We start from the raw sequence: 8,337 nt of genomic DNA, 5'->3' as shown, positions 1-8,337 counted from the left end.
GTTCCAAAGAGGTGACTCTGGGTGGGCTTCTAGATGGGAATTGGTCCCCAGAAAGACTTAGCCATGATTAGAAGAGTGGACTTTTAAGCCCCACCCCCCATTTTCCAGAATGGGGATAGGGACTGAAAATGGAGGTAATGATGGATCATGCCTGTGTGATGAAGCCTCCATAAAATCCCAGCAGAAGAGGTTCAGAGAGTGTTCAAGTTGGTGAACCCAGGAGGTGTCTGGAAAAGGTATGAAGCTCTACACCCCTTCCCATATACCTCGTACTATACATCTTTTCCATGTGAACATTCATCATATCCTTTATTATATCTTACCTACTAATAGACAAACATGCAAATTGACCGTGCTTTTGCTACACCTTAAGCCACGCCCATCAGCCAATCAGACCGATTATATGCAAATTAATCCAACCAAGATGGCGGCCGGCAGCCACAGAGCAAGAGCAAGCAGGAAGCGTGCTTGCTCCAGTGATGGAGGAAGCCAGCCTGCCGCCGGCTCTGAGCTCCACTCAAAAGCAACAACGTTTCAATTATAGAAGGCAAATAAACCCCAGATACCTGCTTTCAGCTGGCCGTGGCCACGGAGCTGGAGTGAGCAGGGGGCTTGCTTGCCCCTGCGATGGAAGAAGCCAAGCTTCCCGGCAGCTGCTGCCTCCTCTCAAGGCAACAAAGTTTCAATTATAGAAAGCAAATAAACCCCAGATACCTGCTTCCAGTCACCATGGCCATGGAGCTGGAGCGAATCAAAAAAAAAAAGGAAAGGCTGGGAGCTTCAGTTGCCAGGGGGCTTGGTCAGTCTGAAAACAGCCATCAGCCCCTAACCCAGGCTGGCCAGGCACCCCAGTGGGGACCCCCACCCTGAAGGGGGTTTGGGCAGCCTGAAAACAGCCATCAGCCCCTCACCCAGGCTGGCCAGGCACCCCAGCGGGATCCCCACCCTGATCCAGGACACCATTCAGGGCAAATCAGTCAGCCCCCACCCATGCACCAGGCCTCTATTCTATATAATAAAAGAGTAATATGCAAATTGACCCTAACAGCAAAACGACTGGGAATGACTGGTCACTATGACACACTTTGGTCACCAGGGGGCAGACGCTCAATGCAGGAGCTGCTCCCTGGTGGTCAGTGCGCTCCCACAGGGGGAGCTCTGCTCAGCCACAAGCCAGGCTGAGGGCTGCCAGTACAGCGGTGGTGGTGGGAGCCTCTCCTGCCTCCTCAGCAGCGCTAAGGATGTCTGATTGCAGCTTAAGCCTGCTCCCCACTGGCAAGTGGACATCCCCTGAGGGCTGCCGGGCTGCCAGAGGGATGTCTGACTGCCAGCTTGGGCCCGCTCCCTGGGGGATCGGGCCTAAGCCAGCAAGTAGACATCCTCCAAGGGGTCCCAGACTGCAAGAGGGCATAGGCCGGGCTGAGGGACCCCCCTGAGTGCACAAATTTTTGTGCACCGGACCTCTAGTTCTTTTATAATAATCTAGTTCTTTTATAATAAACAGTAAGTAAATTATTTTCCTGAGTTCTGTGAGCTGCTCTAGCAAATTAATGGAACCCAGGGAGGGGGTTGTGAGAACCTCTGATTTATAGCTGAGAGGTCAGAAGCACAGGTGACAACCTGGACTTTTGACTGGCATCTGAAGTTGAGGGGAGGGGTCTTGTGGGACTGAGCCCTTAACTTGCGGAATATTCAGGTAGATAGTGTCAGAATTGAGTTCAATTGCAGGACATCCAGCTAGTGTCACAGAGAATTGCTTGGTGGTGAAAAGCCCCTACATATCTGTTGTCAGAAGTGTTGTGTGATAGTAGTGTAGGAGTAAAAGGTACATAGGAGGAAGACTGAGGCTCTCTTTGTACCATCTTTGAGGGGAATCATAAGGGAAGAGAACAGCATTATGAAGATGGACTTTAGATTGACTAAATATTTCCTGAAAGTCTTTTAAAACAAAAGGCAGCATAGTTTCTTCCACCCACAAAAGCAGCCCTCTGCTGTCCAGCAGGGGGTTGTGAGAAAGATCTCTCGGAGGCAGTAAAGAAACTATATTTCCTTTGCACATCTGGTATCACAACTAACATTTATTGAGTGTTCACTATATGCCAGGTATTGGGCAAAATGTTTTACAACCCTATTTCATTTAATTCTCACTGTGAAGTACTAGTATTACCCTCCTTTTACAGTTGAAGAAATTGAGGCACAGACTTGCTCTGTGGACTGTGGGCCTCTGGGGTGGGTGAAGGATCTCAAGATGGCTGGGTGAAAACTTGCTCTAAAAACCATTGACTGGGTAGCTTTGGGGGAAATCATACCCCAAAACCAGAAAACCATTGCTAACACCCTGAGGAATGAGACCCTCACCTCCAGGTTGGCTACTCTATCTGAGAAACCACCTGCTATCGACTGGGCTTGCTTCAAGGCCAATGTAGGGAAGGCCGGCTTAGTAGATGACTTTGAGAAGTTTAATGCCCTGAAGGTTCCTGTGCCAGAGGATAAATACAGTACCATGGTGGATGCTGAAGAAAAAGAAGATGTGAAAAGTTGTGCTGAGTTTGTGTCTCTCTCAAAGACCAGGATTGAGCAATATGAGAAAGAGCTGGAGAAGATGAAGAACATAATTCCATTTGACCAGATGACCATCGAGGATTTGAATGAAGTCTTCCCGGAAACCAAATCAGACAAAAAGAAATATCCCTACTGGCCTCACAAGCCAATTGAGAATTTATAAACTTGAGTCTGAGAGGAAGCTCTGGTCCTTGTATTATAAACTCTGGACATTAAAAATAATCAGATAGTGGGGGGAAAAGAAATTGAGGCACAGAAAAATGAAGTAACTTCCTCAAAGTCAGTGATGAGGTGAGGATTGGATCTCAAGCACTGAGATGTAGAACCCATACTCTTAACCTCTATGCTACATGTTCTTAAAACCTTCTTTTTGTGTTATATACAGGGTGTCCCCCAAAAAATGTATACATACTTTAACAGCTGATAGCTCAATTTTGACAATGAAGTGCATTTTAATAAACTCTGCCTTTATAATTATGCATAGTGTGTATATACATTTTTGGTGGACACTCTATATTTCAAAGAGTTTCCTACATAGGTCTCTATCACTTGACCAAGAATGTTTTTTGAAATTTTATTTGATTATTAAAGAGAAAAGCTACCAGGAAATTGAGTGTGGAACTTTTATATAAATACTAGAGGCCTGATGCACGAAATTCGTGCAAGGGGCTCAGCCCTCACAGCCCTGCTGGCTTCGTCCAGAAGGTCGTCTGGAAGGTCAGTCTGCTGTTTGGTCTAATTAGCATATCAGCTCTTTATTATATCGGGTAAATTGTGTGTATTTTTGTATACACAGAATTATCTGGAGTGATATTCAGCCAAAGATTGAGAATTGCTGGCCCTGGGTAGTAGGATTTGGAATGATTTTTACAATTGTCTTTATTCTTTCCTGTTTAATTAAAACTTTCATAAGATTATGAATTTACTTTATAAGCAGAAAAATACAGTAAGTTTGCATTAGTCAGGACAGAATTGGCTTCAAGCAGTAACAAATCCCAAAATCTCAGCCTTAACACATGCAGTTTTTTGTTTTGTTTTTTTCTGCTCTGGTCTTGCATCTTTACAAGGAAGCTTTCTTTTGAATGGTAACTCAACAACTGAATCTACTTCTATCTTATAGTTACACTATTTCAACCCTTGGTTTCTAGGGTCACAGGAGTAGGAGATAAAAGAGAATGAAAAATTGACAGCTGCTGTAAAATGCCTCCATGGCCCCACTTTAACTGTACGGGGTGGGAAATGTGGTCCATTATGCATCCCAGAGAGAACTGGACATAGGCAAACACAAGTAACCACTCTAGCACAATGTGATTTCTATTTTAAAGACTATAAAAAGAATTAAAAAGCATGTTTTCCAGAGTCAGGCTGCCTGAGTTCATATCCCAGCTTAGACACTTATTGACTATGTGACTTTGAGCAAGTTATTCAACCTCACTGTGCCTCAGTTTACTCATCCTCCAATGAGATTAAAGGGTTGCTGTGCAGATTGCATGAGATTATATGTTGACAAGCACAATAGATAGTTCACAGAGATGACTATGATAACTCCTCCTTGCAATGTGATTTTTTTCCTCCCATAAAAAGGTAGAGTTTGCCTCTCTATTCTTGTGTCTGGGTTGTACTACGATTTGTTTTGACCAATAGAAGGTGATGAAAGTACTATGTGGGACTTCCAAACCTAGAACTCAGTCAGCCTTGCAGCTGCTGCTGTCACCTCTTGGAATTCTGCCATGAAACTCCCACATGAAGAAGCCCAATCTAGCCTAGTGGAGAATGAGAGGTCAATGGAGGAGAAATAAGTTGTCCCAGTTGAGGCCCCTTAGACCAATCAGCCAGCAACTACCACAATTGCCAGACATATGGGATGGGACAAGTTAGGCCACCAGAGTTGCCAGATAATTTGCAGCCACATGCATGACCACAGGCAAGACAAGCAGGAAGACCATCCAGCTGAGTCCAGCCCAAATTGCTGACTCATAGAATCCTGAGTAAATAAAATGGTTGTTGTTTTAAACCACTGAGTTAGCACAGTATCTTAGTTTCATTACACTGCTTAGCACAATGTCTAGTATATAAGAATCTATACATATAAAAGCCTAAGTGACGACCTGACGGTAGCTATGACATGCACTGACCACCAGGGAGCAGATACTCAATGCAGGAGCTGCCCCCTAGTGGTCAGTGCACTCCCACAGCCAACCTCCCATGGTCCCTCCCCTTGGCCAGTCTGCCCCGATCGGTCCTGATTGCCAGCCAGGCCGAGAGACCCCACCCATGCACGAATTTGTGCACCGGGCCTCTAGTCCTATATAATAAACAGCTAATATGCAAATTGTCCCCTCAGGAGTTCGACCGGCTGGGAGTTCGACCATTCACTATCACATGCGCTGACCACCAGGGGGCAGCACGGAATGAAGGAAGGCCCCAGCTGGCCCTGATCACCGGCCAGGCCTAGGGACCCTACTCATACACAAATTTCATGCAGTGTGCCTCTAGTTATTTAATAAATGTCAAGTGGTGTCATTGCTATTATTTTCATCTCATTTAAAGTTGATAATATTTACATAAGGCAGACAGGGCAAGCATTTCTAATCTTATTTATTTATTCATTTATTTATTTTTAACTGAATTTATTGGGGTGACAGGGTAAATAAAATTATGTAGGTTTCAGGTATATAATTCTATAATTCATCATTTGTATATTGTATTGTGTGTTCACCACCCCAATCTAATCTCCTTTCATAGGTGATAAAATGAAGGCCTAGAGCTGGTAAATGATTTATCTGATATCACAGAGTCCTTAAGGAATCAACTGAGCATTTAAGACTTGTCTTTGTGAATCATTCTCCAGTGCAAACATATTCTCCACAAATGAATCCCTTCATGAATAGAAACAATGAACCACAGTCAAATATTTGCTTCTACAGTTTTCAAATTACTAATTTCCCATAAAAGTGCAAAATCAGCCTCCCAGTACCCAAGTCTTTCTTGTTGATGATCTTTAGTACCTGCAGTGTCAGGTTGAACTTATGAACCTGAGAAAAAATAAGTAAAGCAACTTGTTTTTTTTAACGGCAAAAAAATAGTTTCCTTGGAGCAGATTTTAAAAAGATGTTCTTCTCTTTGAAATCACAAATAAGATTTTCAGGGTATCCCCGTGTTTGACTATTAGGCAAAATGATTTCTAGCACTTAACGTCACCAATGCCATCTTACAAAGCAAGCTAACCACCAGTTCACCCCAGGAGGGGTGTATCACCTGAAAGGAATATTCTTACATAAATAACTGGGCACATTAAGTTGTTTACTGCTTTGGATTATACAGCTAACAAGCACATGCCATATGACTGCAAGCCATTTGTGCTAGCCTGTGGCTACAAGCCACCTGTGACACTTGACTAAAAGCCACCTAGGTTGGCACATGCCACTTGGCTACATATAACAAGCCCCATGACCTTTTGGGTGTGCAGATCTACCACCTTCCTACTGCCCAAGACTCTGCTTCTGTCCATAGGTTCCCTTGATAAATTCTTTTTTCTTTTTTTAGAGAAAGAGAAAAGAAGGTGGGGAGAAAAAGAGAAAAACATTGATTTGCTGTTCCACTTATTTATGGGTTCACTGGTTGCTTCTTATATATGCCCTGCCTGGGGATCAAACCTGCCACCTTGGCATATCGAGAGGACTCTCTAACCAACTGACCTACCTAGCCAGGGCCTCTCTGAATAAATTCTTGATGTAATTCTGGAATCGTCTGCCTCTTTCTTCAGTATCTGGGCCCTGGAAAAAGTTCCGAAAAGACTCAGCAGTAACCAAACTTCCCTGAGAATGAGTCCCATCATTTTAGTGATAGACCCCACTGACCCTTGAATCACAGATATTTACAAGTTCCAAAAGCCACCAGTTCCACACAAACTCCTACAGGCATTTGGGGGGGTAGGGGTGGGAATATATGTATCTCAGTGATTTTTAAAAGGTTCTTGCTCTCTTAGAGGTGAAGGATGAGTTCTATCCCATTGAGCCAACAGAGATCTGTTTCTTCTGCATGTAAACATTTTTAATCTTACCACCCCCGAAGTGGACCTGCAAACAAAAACCAGTTCACCTCTTTTCTTCATTCCCTCATAAACAAGTCATCAGCAAGTCCAGTTTGATTTTGCCTTCAAATTCTACTTCTCACCAGCTCTCCTGTTACAGCCCCTAGTCTAAGCTATCAGTATCTCTCACTTGAACAAAAATAGCAGCCTCCTAACTGGTCTCCCTGTTTCCATCTCTGAACAACATCATCCAACAGAACTTTCTGCAATGCTGAGACTGTTCTGCATCTACACCAGCGGTTCTCAACCTGTGGGTCGCGACCCCTTTGGGGGTCGAATGACCCTTTCACAGGGGTCGCCTAAGACCATCGGAAAACACACATATAATTACATATTGTTTTTGTGATTAATCACTATGCTTTATGTTCAATTTGTAACAATGAAAATACATCCTGCATATCAGATATTTACATTACGATTCATAATAGTAGCAAAATTACAGTTATGAAGCAGCAACGAAAATAATTTTATGGTTGGGGGTCACCACAACATGAGGAACTGTACAAAAGGGTCGCAGCATTAGGAAGGTTGAGAACCACTGATCTACACTGTCTAATAGGGTTGCCTATTTGAAATGTAGCTATTTGAAATGTCTGGTGTAACTGAGGAAGTAAAATTTTAGTTAATTTTAATCAACTTAAATTTGAATACCCCCATGAGGCTAGTGACTACTATATTGAACAGCACAGATAAAAATAAACAGTCTAATCACATAATTTATCTGTTTAAAATCCTCCACTGCAATTAAAATGAAATATGAAATCCCTGCTTGGCCCACAAGGTCCGGTGCCTCGTGGTCTGGCCCCCTAACTACCTTCTCCCCCTACCTCAGGACACTCCAGCCTCAAAAACCTTCTTCATGTCTCTCAAACACGTCAAGTTCACTTTCTCTGGCATTTTCTGTTCCTTCTTCCATGGATTCTCATATAATGGACTCCTTTTCATTAAGTTTTCTGCTCAAATGTACCTCTTCAGAGAGCCTTCTCTAACCATCATCCATAACGTTTGCCCTAAATCCTATCACAGTGAACACATTATAAATCACATTTATAGCATGTATTATAAACAGAAGCTATCTCATGTGTGTATTCGTTCCCATGTATTTGTTTCCAGTTTGAGTCCTCCACCAGAGAAAAGGGCCACAGGATGTAGGAATGTGGTTTATTTATCACTATCCTAGTATCTTGAGTGAATCAGGGATCCCCTGAGGTGAGAGCTCAGTGGCAATACCAGTGGTACAACATTTCTTTGAATAGGAGGGTAGTGCCTGTTTTTCTATGATTTAGCATTTACTGAGCACAGGCAACATGTCCTGAAAGAAAATGAACCAGGCCATGGATGATGGGTTTAGAATTACTCTTGGAAGGTACAAACTGTAGAAATCATTTAACCTTTCTTTCTCTTTCTCCAGAAGATTCAGTTTCTTCTTGCTAGTGTCAAAAGAAATAACTTCCAGTGAGTGAGAAGGAAATGATGACAGGTCTTTGAAATTCTCTCATCTCTCTAAACACAGTGAATGTGAATTTTTAAAATCGCGTAAAGATTTTTCATGAAGCTTGTTTTTTTCAATCACCAGCCTCTGGGAGGAATTGTGGATTGACTACTTGCTGGGAAAGGTCATCAGGAAGATGTGACAGCTGGATTGACCCATGAGTTGGACCCCAGGCAACTGGAGGCTCCAC

General features: G+C 43.2%; 1 pseudogene; it reads left to right on the top strand.

The window, feature by feature from the left end:
• The first annotated feature begins 2,248 nt into the window (after positions 1 to 2,248).
• On the top strand, positions 2,249 to 2,840 carry LOC118670265 (annotated as a pseudogene).
• The last annotated feature ends 5,497 nt before the right edge of the window (positions 2,841 to 8,337 follow it).

The sequence above is a fragment of the Myotis myotis genome, unplaced genomic scaffold (assembly GCF_014108235.1).
Source record: "Myotis myotis isolate mMyoMyo1 unplaced genomic scaffold, mMyoMyo1.p scaffold_m19_p_15, whole genome shotgun sequence".
NCBI lineage: Eukaryota > Metazoa > Chordata > Mammalia > Chiroptera > Vespertilionidae > Myotis > Myotis myotis.
This window is presented reverse-complemented; position numbering and strand designations above follow the sequence as displayed.